The following is a 16,946-nucleotide window of genomic DNA, read 5'->3' as shown; positions in this document are numbered from 1 at the left end:
ACTTTACCCGTCATCTGCCTCTGTCACCAATGCCTTCAGCTTCCGACAGGTAAGCCATGGATGTTGGTTTCAGGCAGACCTGGGTTCCCAGGCCAGCTCCTCCACTGAACCACTCTCTGAACTTGGACAAGTTCTCTGTGTGTCCATCGCTACACCTGTTTCCTAGATGGCGTATTAGTTTCCTACTGCTGCTGTAACAAATTACCACAAACTTAGTGGCTTGAAACGACAGGAATTTAGCTAAGCCACAGGTCTGTGGTTCAGAAGTCCAGGTGGGCTCAGTTGAACTCAAGGTGTTGGCAGAGCTGTGTCCCTTTCTGGAGACTCGGAGGGAAGAACCTGCTTCCAGGTTCATTCGGGTTATTGGCAGAATTCGGCTCCCGATGGCTGCAGGCCCTGCTTCCTGGCTGCCAGGAGCCCCTCTCCACTCCCCTCTTCCATTGGTAAAGTCAGCAGCAACACACCAAGCCCCTCCCACACTGGGAATCCCTCTGATTTCTTCCCCTCCGGCATCCCTTCTGCTCAAGCCAGAGAAAGTTCTCTGTTTTTAAGGGTTTACATGATGAGATTGGGTCCCCCCAGTTAATCTCCTTATTTTAATGTCCATAACTTTAATTCCATCTGAAAAGTCCTTTTACCATATTCTGGGGATTAGACGATGGATGTCTTTGGGGCAGGGGAGGGGGGAGGCATTATTCTGCCTACCGCAGATGGGGTAGTGATTTTGTAGGGTAAAACAAGGTGCATTCGTTTCCTAGGGCTGCTGTGACAACGTGCCACAAACTAGATGGCTTAAAACCACAGGAATTTATTGTCTCACAGTTCTGGGGTCTAGAAGTCCCAAATCAAGGTGTCAGCGAGCCATGCCCCCTCTGAAACCATAGGAGAATCCCTTCTCTTTTGTCCTAGCTTCTAGTGGTGGCTGGCAATCCTTGGCGTTCCTGGCATTGCAGCTCGTCGCTCCAAGCTCTGCCTCTCTCGTCACGTGGGCTTCTCCCTGTATGTCTGTGTCCAAATTTCACTCTTCTTAAAAAGACACTAGTCATCCTGAATGAGGGTCTACCCTAACGACCTCGTCTTAACCTGATTCCACCTGCTAAGATCTTATTTCGAAATTAGGTCCCATTCACAGATACCGGTGCTAGGACTTCAACAACTATTTTGGGGGGACGCAATTCAACCCCAACACGAAGTAATGCCAGAAAGGCACCAGGCATGGGGCCTGACCACTGGCCGGTGCTTAATCAATAGTAGCGGTTGGCATGCACAAGTGAAGTCTCAGACACACTGGGTGACCACGGCCATGGACGGGGCCGGCTGGTGCATGTGTGGCAGGAGCCTAGAGATCACACTTCCTTCTGTCCTGCGTCCTGACCGTTCCTTTCCAATCCTGTGTTCAGCTTCACCCCCTCCCCCCAGCCCTTTACTCAGGCTGCCCCCGTGTCGGTGATGCCCCCTCCCTTCTCCCAGGCTGTCCAAATCCACATCTTGGCCACTCTTCAAGCCCCACCTGTTCTGGAAGGCCACCCCCCAGGTGGCTGTACCCATTGGCAGGTTGGGCCAATTAAAGATGGAGACTGGAAAGGCTATTCCACCCCGAAAATCCCGCCGCTCAGCTGGCTGGAAACAGAGCCTTCCTATCAGGCAATGCAGGTCAAAAACTCAAGGGAGAAACAAAGATAAAGCAAGATGCTGACTCAGTGGCAGAAAGGTTCAGAAGAAGAGTAATTTTCAGGCAAGAAATTGCACCCTCTGCCTCTCCTGGTCTGATAATAATCCGTCTTGTAAGCGCGAGCTGCTCTTCCTAGAAAGAAGAGCAATTAACATCCAAACACCCTGGCCAAGTTAGCATTCCAGGGCCGTAATTCTTTGGGGGTCTGCACTACATACAAGACACTGGGTACCGGCTGATCACCACCCTTGCACATTGGTTCATATTACGTTGGCCTGACTTAAAATGCAAAGGAGGAAAGGTTTGATGGATTCCATCAGCAGTGCAGGAATCTCACTCCATTTTTTTTTGTACCTCCATGTTTAATCAATTAGAACATGTGCAAACGCAAAGCAGTCCCCAGCCACGGCAGAGTCTGTGGAGAGTGCAGGCCTCGGCGCTCACTCTCTAGAACGACTTCCAAACACTTGAGCGTCCTGACCTCCCCTCGTTTCCGGAAACATCCTTAAGCTCACTTCCCCCAGCACAGATGGGAACAGAGCTGGGCGGACGAGGGACAGCTGTCGCTGCCGGAGGAACAGAAGAGACAGGCAGTCTTGTTTGGGGCTGAAAGACGCTCCAGAGGGAAGTCACCATCCCCCTCAAGACACGGCCCCTCAAGGCTCTCACCTGCGGGGTGAGGGGCTCCCAAGGGCCTGGCGGATCACCTCTGCATCGCGAGGATCTAGCATGGGGCCTGGGCAAGATCACTATGGGTTGGCTGAAGAAACAAATAAACTGAAGACCTGGGATTCGAGGCAGCCAGAGAAGATTCTGGAATCTGCCCCTGCTTGCAGTTGAGAATGGGTCTCAGCCCCACCTGAGTCCCAGGATGCAGGCCTCCACCTCCCATGGGCGTCACCTGGCCTGGCCCAGAGCACAGCAGGCAAGAAATGCAGCCACCTTTCAGCTGTAGGCCTGCAGGTCAGAGCCGAGTGCCACAGCCCCATGGGGCAGCTGGCGGGGGGTGGGGTGGGGGGTACCGTTTGCAGCTGTTTATATGATGTGTATCTGGTAGATAAATAAACTTCATTTTCCAGGGCTGCCAATCTCTAAACATGCAGAAATATACATTCGCTCAGAAACTTAAAAAAAAATAAACAGACGTGGTGATGTTTGAATCTTCCTAGCGTCAGGGCCCTGGGTCCCAAGCTACTCGCCTTTCAGCTGGTGGATAAACCTAGTTTATGGATCCCCCCTGTGGGCCTGTGTGTAAAAGTTCTGCTCGGAGGAAATGCTCCCTGTTAGGACGTGGGGGAGGGACGGCGTGAGCAGCAGGTCCACCTAGTACATCTGCAGGCAGGCCCACGGCACAAGCCAGGCGACCCTTCGCATAGCCCAGAAGGCGGCCCCCAGCATCTGCTGCTGCCAGCCTCAGCTCAGCCTAACACGGGGGGTCAGGTAAGCCAGGTGAGAAGCCACCCAAGTCTTTTAAGCTGGGAACCCCCGCCCCCCGCTTTATTGGGACTCCGAGGCACCTTAGACAGGCGTCTGCCTGCCTCCATCCCTTCACGGGACACGCAGAGAGGAGAAGGAGGGAGAAGATTCGGTTCTGGGCTTCACTCCTTCTCCATCTCAGGCTAGAAGGTACCTGGAGATGTCCTTGCCACCTCCCTTGCTCTGAGCCGTCACAAAGACGGCACGTTTATTCTTATGGCGCCGGTCCCCAAAGCCCGTTCGCACAGCAGCCCCTGGGAGGCCCACAGGGGGGCCGTTCTTTCCTTCATTCATTCACTCACTGGTGCATCAGGTGACTGGCAACCCGCTCAGGACTGGTCCTGGTCCCGGCGCCCATCACGCAATGCTGAGCAAGACAGCAGCCTTCCAGGGGCGCATACAGTCCAGAGGAGCCAGAGGCCAGGTTTCAGGAACTGGAAACCCAGAGGTGTCAGGGAATTGGGCCAAGGGCTCACCTAGCAGGTGACAGAAAGAGACCCAGAGTCTGGTCCGATTCCCCGATGGAGGGTCTTCCTACCACTCAGTGGAGTCGCATCCTATCCACAGGGTTTTGTGTGAGGAAAGGGGAGTCGGTCGAGAGGGGGAACAGGGTCAGAAAAGAGAGAGAAAAAGAGAGAAGAGGGGGAAGAGAGGAGGGGAAGACAGTTTAAACGGCTCAGGCCACACGCCCCACCATTTGAGGCCTGAGGTGACAGACAGGTAACACTGTTCCCTCCGTCATGATCCTGGGCACCTGTCACAGTGCCAGCGCCTCTCACTCCTGAGGTGAACCCCCTTTCTTCTCCTTCTCGACAACATGGCTCCAAAAAGAAAACCCACCACTCTCTCTGGTGCCCAAGGCAGTAGAGCCAGCTCCAGCCCTGGGGACGGACTGGTGCTGGAGGACCGACAGAAACGGCGCAGTCTCCAACCCTTCTCCAGGGATCTCCGAGGGTCCTTTCACCTGCATTGTCACCTTCGCCACTAACTTTGCACCCTAACGCCTCCCGACCCACACGCCCAGGCAGCAGAGGCCACCAGGCTCCGGTTCCTGGAAGGACGCCTGGGCCTGCTGCCTCTCCTGTCATTCCCCGTGGCTCCCGTCACACAGCCAGGAGCACCTCGAGGAAACACACGGCTGCAGTGGGCCCGGGGGAGCACCCATGCCCCCTCGGGACCGTGGGCCTCGCTGCCTCGGCCGCGGTGAGCGTCGGCAGTCATGGCTCTCAGCCCCGTGGGGAGCTGGCCTCCACCGCACACGCCCTCCCCTTCCCAAGGTCATGTCACCTCCAGAGGCAGCCCACGTCCAGGGACTGGGCATTAGAAGGGTGGCCCATTAATTTTGGGGCTGAAAGGCCACGTGCCAGGAGCCCCTCAGTCCCGCGAGAGTTGGTCACCATAGTTGTCGCACGGGGTGGGCACCAAAGGCCTGGCCCCTCGACCAGCAAGAGACGGCTCTGAAGGGCCACTCTGGCCCCAGAGGCTCCTGAAGGGCTGGCTGAGGCCTTTGCCGTGGCTGCGTCGGAGCTCACCTTGGCCCCGTCCTACCTCCGTCGCTCCCCCACGGATGCAGGTGCCAAGGACACGTCCAGTAAGCTTCCTCAGAGTCTGTGGCACGGGGATCCGACCTGAGATAATAGCGGAAGTTGAATTTTGGCTCGGCAGTGCCGGCTGAAAATTGTCACTCGCCATCTGCCTCTACAAGGTCACTAGCCACTGCAGTCGCCGACCTTCCACACTCCCTGAGAGGAGTTCAGGGCGGAGATCAGGAATGAGGCCCTCTGTGCTCTGGGAAAACTGGCAGAACAGGGCTTCAGAGAGAGATTTTCAGGAGGAGGTTTTATGAGCCCATGTCTTGCACCTCCTCAGATCTAGAAAAGCACTAAGATCATGAACGGAGACATCTGCTCCTCGTGACCAGCAGCGGCCTTCTGCTGAGACGTGCGCTTGACTGCACGCACCCCCTTCACCAAAATCCTATGTAACACTGACCTTCCCCCCACCCCTTCGGAGCAGTTCCTCAGAGCTCTCTGAGAGGCTGTCTCCCGGGCTGTAGTCCTCATTTTGCCCCAGATAAAACTTCACCCACAACTCTCACGTTGTGCGTTTTTTTAGTTGACAGCAGTCACAGATGTCACAGCCAGGCTCTCCCAGGGACGAGAAGGAAGGCGAGGCTCCTAGCCTACTGTTCCCCTTCGAGAGGCTTCTATTCCTCCCTCTGTGCCTCCTTTCCTGCCCCGATAATGCAGGCTTACTTGACATAAAAGTGGATAATCTCTTACTCCATTTAGCTCTGAGCTGGCATCCCTAGGATTGGCAAAGACATCTGGAGTGTTGCTAAAATGGGCCTGCAGACATGAGACAGTGGGGAACAGCATGGAGGTTCTGGGTATCCCAACCCCTCCTGATCTTCCCTCACGCCAAACACAAATAAAGAACACCTTTGGCACTTTGTGGCCACAGGTACCAAGTTTTGACTTAAAGAAGCATCTGGCTGGTTGGAGGCCGAGGCGGGGAAGGTATGTAAATACCAGGTAATCCATATTACAAGAATAGCTTGAGAAATTGGCCGAGGGAAAGAAAGGCCTCTGGGTGCCAAAGTGAGGACAGGGAATGCCAGGTGACGCTGGACCAGGTGCATCACTGCCTGTGTAGCAAAAGGTGGATGACAGGGTCTACATTGTTCTCCTGGTCTCTGACACTGAAGAATTCACCAACCAGAGGAGTTTTCATTAGAAATTCACACCTTGGCTAAACACTGCACTTTATAAGAAATGGGGAAAACACATTCCCAGCCTTCAGAAGTCTGGTCAGCAAGCCCATCTTCGGGTCGCTCAGTTATCCACTGTCACATAACAGCCCATCCCAAAATGTACTGGCCGTTGTGTGAGCTGGCTGGGCTCAGCTGGGGGGTTCGTCTGCTCTGCGCTGGTGTCACCAGGGGCTGCACTCATCTGGAAGCTTAACTGGGATGGAATGACCACTGTCATTCACTCATGTGGCCGGCCATCTGTACTGACCATTGACTGGGTGCTCAGGTGAGCTGTCCACAGAAGCACCTGGGCTCTCTGCCCCCCCACCCCCAATGCATGTGGCTGCCCCACAGGCCTCGAGCATCTCACAGCACAGCACGCTGCTCCAAGCAGGAGCTCTGTAAGTGAAAGCAGAAGCTGCACATCTGTGAAGACCCAGCTTGGAGGTCCCATAGCATCACTTCCATCACATCCTGTCAGGCAAAGCACGTCAGACCAGTCCAGATTCAAGGGGAGAGTAGAGCGTCTTCACCTCTTGATGGGAGGAGTGGCAGAGAATTCTCAGCCCATCTTTAATCCATGGGGATGGAGAATGACACTCCACTTTGGCCCTGTCGTTATGGTGCAAAAGACACCAGTGTGTGGGCTTCAGACTCACGACAGCCTGGGAAGAAGGATCAGTTACATGCCTGTCCTGGATTGACATGGAACTGGCAGGGAGACCAATGGCCGGAGGCACAAAGTCATGTAAACGGCAGAACATCTCCATCCTTCCCTCAGTGGGTGAGAAATGGCAGGGGGAGAGTGGCTTGGCTTTGAAACCCATTGGCCTGGCCATCTTTTTCTTTTCTCCTTTTGAGTCTGAACATTCCTGATTCAAACAGGAAGCCCTCATTGAACACGGACGCCTACTTTAGGTCTACTGGTGAGATGAGACTAGGAAGTATCCTTCCTCTCTGTACTTTTCAATCCCAAGCTCCAAACACACTTCCAACACCTGTTTTCTCTGTGACAGCACTGGATCTAGAGAAAGTGGAGCTTAAGCCTAGGGTTTAATTCACCTGTAGTAAATTTAAATCAACACAGATAGAGAACACCGCAGGAAAGAGAGCTACACACTTGCTTTTGTTTTTTAATTCATTTTGCCCATTTCCTCCTGATTTCACATGCACAGACTGCAGGTAAGGCACCTTCAGCCCAGCAGGGATCTCTGAGCTGAGCCCCTAAGGAGCCCCCTGCATACCCAGAAGGCCAGTCCAATCAATTCCTTAGAAAAGCACAGGGGAGAGGTATGGGTGTCAGAAACAGCTCGAAATGCTCCCCAAACTAGTAGTGTGAAAACCACACCAGATTTCCAGAAAGGGCGTTCTCATCCCCAAGGCAATTCCAGAGCATGTGACGGCAGAGCTGTAGACTACGGCCCAGAGGGGCTGGACAGCCACCCTGCTCTACGTCTCCACCCTCCACAGTGCCAAGTGGTAAGCCAATCCGCTGTTTCAACGTATTCTTCTGCTTCCTTTCCCAAGGTTATCCCAAAGCAAATTTCAAATCAAACCAAATGAAACGAAAAAGGTGGTCAGTCTCCACAACAAGGCATATCTGGGAGGTAACAGGAGCATTTGATAAAAAGGCACCATGTGGACCAACATGCAGTAAATAACCAAGAAACTGCAGACAAGTTCCATTGACTCGTGGCTGTGTGTATTCAGTCATTCAATCAACGTTTATCCAGCACCTGGGATGCCAGAGCTAGGGACAGCGGTAAACACGAGCAGGATATCCCTGTCGTCTCAGAGCTTGTGGTCAGGTGGGAATGCAGGTGATCACTAAGTCATTACGAGTGGGAAGAGGGCCACAGAAAAGGCAGGCCCAGGGCCACGTGAAAACAGCTCCTTACTGCAAAACTGAATCATGTCATCCATCCTGTGTATCACTGAAAATCATAGCAATTTTGATTCTGCAGCTATAAAGCAAAGTCCTATCTGAACAAGTAATACATTATGAACAAATAAGTCCAGAACTAATGCTGTCTGCTGCTGCGTTTTGATTGACACAGTTCCACACGCGATGAAATGACCCCCAGCTACCAAATATCATACAAAGATTTGGAATTTCATACCAGTAAGTGGACACTTCACCACAGAGAAAAACAAGCCACCTCTCCATGACCCACACCTAGAGCCCATCATTCCAATGACCCCATCTTAGTCCACTCAGGCTGCTGTAACAAAAATACCACCAACTGAGTGACTTAAACAACACTTATTTCTGGAGGCTGGAAGTCCAAGATCAAGTCACCAGCAGATTCGGTGCCTGGTGAGGACTCTCTTCCTGTTTCATAGACAGCCGTCTTCCCTCTGTGTCCTCACACGGGGAAAGAAGAGAGGGAGCTCCTTGGGTTCTCTTTTATGAGGGCACTAATCTCACCCACCAGGGCTCCACCCTCATGAGCTAATCCCCTCCCAAAGGCTCCACCTCCTAATATCACTTAGGGATTAAGTTTCAACATATGAATTTGGGGTGGGGGGACACAAACCTTCAGTCTATAGCTCTCACCAATGCTTCGCATTTTTCTTTGGCTAACAGACAGGGCCAGCCTGGGGAGGCAGAGGCAGGGCTGTCCCAGCTCAGCCACTGGGGGCCAAAGGCAGGTCACTGCCCTTCTCTGGCTGCAGTTTTCTTATCTGCAAATTGGGTGGGGGAAGGACTGGCGGACCACGTTCTCTCACTGAACAGTTCTTCAAAGCAACAAGGAGGCAGCTGCAGGCAGGGGAGGTTTCCCCTGGGGAGCAGGTCCTGATCCCCCAGCCACACTGTTGTCCTAGGGACCATTCTGCTGTTGTTACCTGTTTAGTAGGACAAAAAGCTCAGCCTAGGTGGCTGGGGCAGGTTGCTCTGCCTGCACCACTCTGCGCCCTGACCATGGAGCCCCGTCATGAAAGGCAAGGAGCGAGAGCGCTTTGGGCTGTGTTCTAAAGGCGGCGAGGGTCAGAACAAGAAGGCTCGAGGTGAGAGTGTGCCCAGGCCAGCCCCCAGCAGAGGCTAACGAGGAGCACCCTGCCCCCATGCAGCACACCTGGTGGGGGGCCCTGGACTGGGTGCACCGGTGTCCCCTGATCTGGAACCCCAGGGTGATGAACACCGGATTACGTGTGTCATCTAGGTTGGGTTTCCACGTCAGACTTCATTTACAAAGAGTTTCCCTGCTAAAACGAACGTGACAAGCATGGCGCCGGGCGACTGAAGGACCCTTCTGACGAGTCCGCACCCCTTACAGCTAACCTGTGAACACCACACATTTCTATCAATGGACTTTGTGACAAATAGTGACAAACAGTTCACAGGTGAGGGCGGCTGACAAGACCTGCTTTAGGAAATGTCAGCCAACCCACCTCCTCTTTCCTTCTTTACTGCCCTCTCTCCATATTCATTCATTCATTCATTCATCCAACCAACTAGCCAACCCACTAATAATTTTTGCGCACCTGCCTTGTGCGGGCTCTGCCCAAGGGCACGAAGGATCCAGTATCGAATAAGACAGTATCTTTGCTGCCCCCTAAAATTTACGTTCTGGAGGAGACAAAGCAATAAGTAAGTAAATAAATAAACAGCAATTACAGGTTGGAACAGGGTGGGGAAACAAAACAAAGTGATGAAAGTCACTTTGTCGGCCTTGTCGGCCTCCGAGCCTCAGCCTTCTGGGCGGGCAGTCAGCGCTGGAGCGGGTCTCCACTCACCCAGCAGAGCCTCTGAAACTTCGGTGTGCACGTGGAGCCTGCTTGTAAAAATGCGGAATCCGATTCGGTTGTTCTGGGATGGGGCCTGAGATGCTGCATGTCTGCCTGTCTTCCAGGGACCACAGAACACTGAGTACTCCCTGCAACCCTGACCAAGCAGCTTGTCCTTAGCAGCCCCCCATCACACAGGGGCTGTGGGAGAGCTCAGAGGGGTCTCCACCAGGTGCCAGGACCATCAGTAAACTTAATTAGATTTACCTTTGCCTGAAATAGTATTCTGTTCCAGCTGGGTGTGTGGCGTGGATGGACAGCTGAACCGTGGAAGGTGGATTTGTGATGGACTGCCTTGCGTGGACTGAAGCCATGAGACACATCTCTGCCTCTTTTCATTCCTGAGACTTGGAGAGCTGTGCTCAGTCCCCGGGTCCCCCAGGGTGCTGTGCAAAGAGCACTAGTTTGGACTCGATGGCACTCAAGCCTCGGCTACATCACTGACAAGCATCCCACCTCCTGGCCCCGGTGGCCCATCTGTACAGGGGCCAACATCACCTGCCCTGCTTTCCCATCAGAGGAAACAGACATCGTTAACATAACGAGCAGTCAGGTCTAGAAGCCTGGAAGCGTTTACCCAGACTTGAAATAGACAGACCAGAATCCTTAGTTGGGGATTTGAATGAAGGTGCTTGAGAGTCGGCCGCGGCTTGTAGTTCTAGGGGACTTGGTGCAGCGTAAGCAAATCTGCAACAGTTAGAAAGACAGCGATCAGGAGTCATAGAGCAGCTTTGTATAAACATCACGCAAAATGGGCGTCTAGAACAGTGCCTGACACACACACAGGGGGCTCTGCTTCAATGACCGTGTGTGAGCATAGAACCAACATCTCCCCACCTCTCACCTGCATCCTCCTACGGATCCTACAGGATCCCTTATTCTTTTCCTTTGTCTCAAAGTCCCCGTGTTCCCGGTTGAGCCATCCAGTTGTATCTAAAAAGCTGTGCTGTCTCTTTAAGCCCCTGGTAGGTCTCCCTGAGTTTCTTTGGCATCAGGGTTGGTCATCTCTGGGAATCTGACCCACATCTGGGTGTGATAAAGAACAATTATCAACCTGGAACATGCCCTGCACCAAACACACCTACCTAACTGGTGCTTTACTTAAGCTAACATTTCACATTATTGTGGCCTCCCCAAAGCATCGAGTAGAAAAGGTGAAGCTCGTTTACTGCGAGATTCCTTGAGGCACGGACGGGCCTGGTACGCACCACACGTGCACAAAAGCCTCCAGCGTGTGCCGTGGGCACGGCCTAATTACTGATGCGTTTACTTATTAGCAAGAACCAACTTCACAGGCAGGGCTTTCTGAGCTGGTTTCTGGAACTGTCTCCGGAACCACAGGACTAGAATAGAATAACAGGCGCTCTGTAAAGATTTGCTGAGTGACTGACAACGTGGACGCCGTCAAGCATGGTGGCTCAGAGGGACCGAGACTCTGCCTTCAGACAGACCTAGGCTCTGGGTCTGGGTCTCAGTTCTGTTTGTCGTTCATTACTGGTTGACCTTAAGTTCTCTACGCCCGTGTCTTCATAAACTTAGGCGATTTGATGAAAGTACAATATTAAATGAAGCCACATTTATAAAGCACATTATCTGGCAAATAGTAAGTCCTTGAAAAATGTTAGCTTTTAAAGGTGACCGAATACACTATTGCCCAAACAGGGACACTTTTAGCAGCGAATAGGGAGCTATCATAACTACACCAGAACAGCCAGCATCAACCAGGACTGTCCAGGCAGGCGAGGGCATCTGGTCACCCTGGCTGTTCCTGTCTGATACAGGAGATCCTTAGAGATCATCAAATCCAACCTACTTCTTTGACACGTGAAGCTAGTGAGCTGGTGAGCCCTGGGGAGGTTAAGAGTGACCTGAAGTGACACTGCCTCCTAGCAAACCCCAGGTTCAGGGTCACACTGCAGATGCTAAGTTCCTTGCCCTCAAGAACATGAGCAGTCCTGAGAGACGCTGTAAGGCGCCGGTCTCTAACTGTCACTGCATTTTTGCAAGACCCCATCTTGCAAAGGACGACGGTGAACCTCCGAGAAGTTCAGAAACTTGCCCAAGGCTACACAGAAGTATGAGCAGGTGCTGGGACTGCAGCCATCTCCCAGACTCTCGTCCACTGAAGTGTAAGCCATCGCTGCGTGGTCTGTACCAGCACGAGTGGTGGTTAGCACGCTGATGTCGGCTGTGATACCAGTGACGTACTTTGAGTGCACCCATCTTCTTTTGGTGTGTTTCAGAGCTCACCAATTCATCCTGATTATTGGTGCGTGACACAGACATCCCAGTCACAATTCACTGCTCCTTCACCTTGCTCCCATACACGTCTCTATCATCGTATCTATCATCGTACCCGTTCCCGGTGTCTGTTTCTAAAGACTGCACTCTGTAGAGAGGGATGCTGCCCACAGTGGTATTAGGCTACGCTCACACAGAAGTGTGCTGAATGTCATTGTTCTCAGCATCCGTCACATTGCTGACAGTCCAACAGGAACTACCAGTGACCCAACTTTCCCAATTTTCAAGACATGAAAATTCTCAGAAAGGGCCCCAGGCATCCCTGCTGCAAGGACCTACCTCCAGTGCAAAGTGACGGGTGAGAGTTCCTCCTGAATAACTGAGCCTAGTTTACACCTAATCGGTTTCCTCATCCAGGTCTTCTTTCCTCGTGGACATTTGTGTTTCTCTTTTAAATCTGGGAGAATCAACATTTATCTCACACAAGTGAGGGGGCCGGCTCGGCCTGGCTCACGGGAACCAACTTAGTGCTACTGTTGCCAAGGCCGTGTACAGGGAGTTCACGTGGATGGCTTGAACTTGGCCATGGTGGGAGTATTTGCACCACAGAAATCAGCAGATGCTATAAATCAGGGCTTCTTCTTCTTTTTTCTTTTTCTTTTCTCGGAGAACCAGTGGTTTAACGTTTACAGCTCACCACTGCGTGTGTGGCACCAAACCCTGCCTGATTGCTCACGTCACATGCTCTTTATCAACTCAGTCCTCCCAAATTTCTACCAGCTCTCTCAATTCCTCTGCCCTTCCCTGGTAACTATGGGCAGTCAACATACCACGGTCACAGAAGACACAAGTATCATCTAGAACAGAATCAGATGAGTCCGTTTAGCACGCTGCTTGTAAAACTGTGTTTACAGAATCTCTTTCAGATCCAGGCCCAACACAGGCCTTTACTTGCTAAAACAATTACCCAGTTCCCCTCCACTCGCCGCTCCCACGTCCCACACCAAATGTGATCATCACATTTTGTACTCTCCCGCGCGCCCTGGGTCTTGTCAGGGGTCCACACATGGACCGAGTTTCTTTCAAACAGGCTAAAGTTTCCCAGCTCTCAATTCCGTCTTTAAGCATCTGATGAGGGTGACAGGCACACACCACTTCCAAGCGAGGCTGCCGAGAAAAGGACGGGCAGAGCCCCGCAGCTGAAAACCTCTCCTTCTGCGGAACGCTGATTTACAGAATTAAGTTACGACCTGACTGTTTCAACGCATGGTCACAGACTGTGGCAAACCTCTGAGGCTGAAATCTGAGCTGCCGTTCTGCAGCGCGCGTCGTGATTTCTAGCAAGCCTGCTCCAGTCGCCCACACCGCATCTCAGCACGACCTTGCATTTTGGTCAGTTTCCAAGCACCAGGGCTCTCCGCGTAACGAAACATCAAGGGCTGGGCTTCAACCGCCTTTCTCCACAAACATTTCTTTATGGTGGTTTTAAAAACCAGAGATAAAGTTGACCTTGAAGAGAAGTCTTTATGTAACTCCACTGTCCTCCCTGCTGTTCTGACTCTGTTAGAAATGACGGTTTGGGGCCCTGCCTGTTTCCATAAGACGAAGCAAAAGCCTCTTCAAGCGGTGAACCAATCATGCCTTATTAACTTCTCTGCAACTCAATTATTTTGGAAACAAAATGAAGAGACTGGAAAAGCTTACTAAAAATAGTAAGTCACTGCGTTTCAAGAGCTGGTTTTAAGACAATTAATTACATAGCAGCAGTAATGTTCTTAACCATCTCTAAAGGAAACTGTTTGCTCACAGCACTGGAAGAAACCAAGCAAGCACTTTGCCTTAGCTCCGCATTCTAAGATCATTATGCAGGGTCATTTCGGCCCGGCTGTTTTCTGAGTCTTACTGAGGATGCGCTGAGTGGGGCTATGGGAGGTGGAAGCCGTATTTGGGCCACCTGGGTGTCATATGATAGAAAGAGTTCAAGCACATGCCTTCGATGGTTGGCTTCCTTCAGTGGGGAGGAAAGCCCCAACGCCTACCCGATTTCCCCTGCTGTCTGTGAGGATCCGCGGGCAGAGAGATTCTGCTTCCAGGGATTCATTGTGTGTGATAAATTTGGGACCCAAAGTGAACACGCTCATTCATATCACAAGTGTTACCGTAATGTTTCACCATCATCCTGTTTCAACCTTACCACATAGACGGCTTGCATTTATTGAGTGCCTGCTGCATACCAGGTACAAGTCTAAGCACTGTATGCACATCCACTGTCTTTTTTTAATTGTAAAATGTACACAACATGAAATTTATCATATTAGACCTTTTTAAGTGGACAGCTCATTGGTGTTAAGTTTATTCACAATGGTGAGCAAGCATCACCTATCTTCAGAACTCATTCATTACCCCTAACAACACACAACTACTCTTTAAATCCTTATCCCCAATTACAGATGGGGAAACTGCGGCAGAGAGTGGTGCAGTAACTAGTCCAATGTCCCACAGTTCCTAAGTGGCTCTGACTAGGGACAAACACAGGGCCACACACACCCTCACAACTCTAAGTAGACTGTGGCCCTGAGAAGGAAAGGACTTGTCCAAAGTCACTCAGACCATCTGTGGCGGAGCTAGACCCCCATTGTCACCATCTCTTTCTGTCTCAGCATTCTGCCCCCAAAGCGACACTTCGAATTCAGAGATGCCTGAATATGGGGGGATACAGGCTGTGAATTAATGTTCTGACATAGAGTTGTGCCCCCCTCGAAAAAAGCAGCAGGTTTTATGTCTCTAAACCAGGGCTCAGCAAACGTTTTCTGCAAAAGGCCAGATAGAAATACTTTAGGCTTCGTGGGCCATATGATCTCTGCTGCCACTTTTCAACCCTGCAGTTGTAGCAAAAGGAGCCATAAATGACCCTGAAGTGAATGGGCATGGCTGCGTTCCGACAAAACTTGGACTTATGGACACTGAAATTTGAATTTCACATAACTTTTATTGTGGTAGAATAGACATAACATAAATTGACCGTTTTCACCATTTTTAAGTGCACAGCGCAGGGGCATTAAGTACATTCACATTGTGTACAACCACCACCACCATCCAGCTCCAGAACTTGTTCATCATCCCAAACTGAAACACCATGAAAACTAAACAACTTGCCCCTCCCCCTCCCCAGCCCCTGGCAATGACGCTGCTACTGTCTGTGCCTATGAGTTTGACTACTCCAGGTACCCCACGTAAGTGGAATCATACAGCATGTATCCCTTTGCATCTGGCTTATTTCACTGAGCGTAATGTGAATTTCATACAACTTTCGCATGTCACATAATATTCTTCTTCTTTGGACTTTTTCAATGATTGAAAAATGTAAACCCTTTCTTACCTCACCAGCTATACAAAAGCTAGATGTGACCCATGGGCCACAGTCTGCCAACCCCTGATCTAAAGAAGGTTTTCACAAATACAAGTCTGACCGTCTGCTCTTTACCAATCCCTAAACTAAGGCACAAAGAGTCCGAGCGACCTGCCTGTGGTAGCACAGCTACAAAGTGACCAGATTCAAATCGGAAGCTGGGAATCCACACCCCCAGTTTGGTAACTGGAACAAAGAAGTAAAGTTCGGATCCCTGAGTTTTTTCCCCCAAAGTGGTTCCACGCTGAGTGATTCAGTAGCAGTTACATCGTTGCTGGGGAACACACAGAGGAGGTCTCTCCCAGCCGCCCATCCTGGAGGCGGATTGGCAACGCATTAGACGCTCTGTTTGAGAAGAAATGGCAAGTACGCACTCATGCTTCTGCCTGTCATTCAAGTCAAACACACTGGGCCAGACAGTGAAGAGTCAGCCTTATTCACTCAAACCCTCCTTTCACTGGAACATGCATTACTTTTATATACGGTGACTTGCCACATGCTTAAGAGACACATTTTAGAGAAGAACAAACGTTCCTCTGTTCCTTTCTAGTGGCCCAGGAGATCTGGGGTTTACAACACCAGGTTCTCAGCAAAGCCAGCCTTCTCCCGGCTGTCTTCCCCCCCCAGTCAGCCAGAACTCGCACACGTGGGCTTTCCTTCAGGCAGCCCCTGTTGGCGGGACCCTGTTGGAGGGTGGAGGTCGGCCTCGCCCACGCCCGCGCAGTGACCAGAGCACGCTGTTTGCTTGAGTTGGGCTGCGAATGTAGTCGACGGCCTGTACTTCTAGGTCAGTGCCAGCGAGAAGGGCAGGCAGAGCTTATGTGCAGGAAAATAAGTAGTTCAGGGTTATTTTCAACAGCTGCCTTTCGAAAGCTGGAAACAGAGACCCCGGGGCAGGGGCAGAGGCATGACTATCTTTTGCTGTGTCTTCCAAGTGGTCTCACTCATTCCTTTTCACAACTGCCCGCCCCAGGTGTCGAGATAGCAAATCTCTAACTGGAGGGTGCTTGTCCCCGGGGTCTTGGCTCGGCCTCCAGTGGGTTCGGAGTAGCCTTCCCTCTGTGACATCATAAAGTGGATCCCTGGAGCAAAGCGTCCCCCAGGCCTCCGCGCAAGCAGAACACGAGCTTTCCATTTTCATTCGGCTGGTTCTATGGAAACTGATAAGGAAGTACTATTGTAAGCTCCTGCCTGGAGCTTGAGCCTTGGGAAAGCCTACAGATAAATATAATCTTGGGTCAGTATTTTGTAATTTGTAACCAACCAAGAATTCTTATTTACAACAAACTTCATCTTTGGGACAAAAATGAATGGCTGGGAAAACTATTTCTTCAATAATTCTAGTTCATTGCAACTTCCAAACTGGATGAACTACATGATCAATGAAGCCGTCGTTACCATAATGAAGAGAAGAAGGAGGAGCAGCAGCAGTGGCTGCTAATTCGGTAGCTATAAAATGAACGTGGTCGCACAATCCTGGAAGGCATGCACTGCAGGAACGCTTGTGCAATCCAGCCAATGCGATGGTCGCTCAATGGGATCCAAAGATGAGATGACCCTGCAGAGGGGCTGCAATCCGCAAGGGGAGATAATGCCCGCACATCGAT

The sequence above is a fragment of the Globicephala melas genome, chromosome 16 (genome assembly GCF_963455315.2).
Source record: "Globicephala melas chromosome 16, mGloMel1.2, whole genome shotgun sequence".
Taxonomy (NCBI): Eukaryota; Metazoa; Chordata; class Mammalia; order Artiodactyla; family Delphinidae; genus Globicephala; species Globicephala melas.
Note: the sequence above shows the minus strand (reverse complement) of the source record.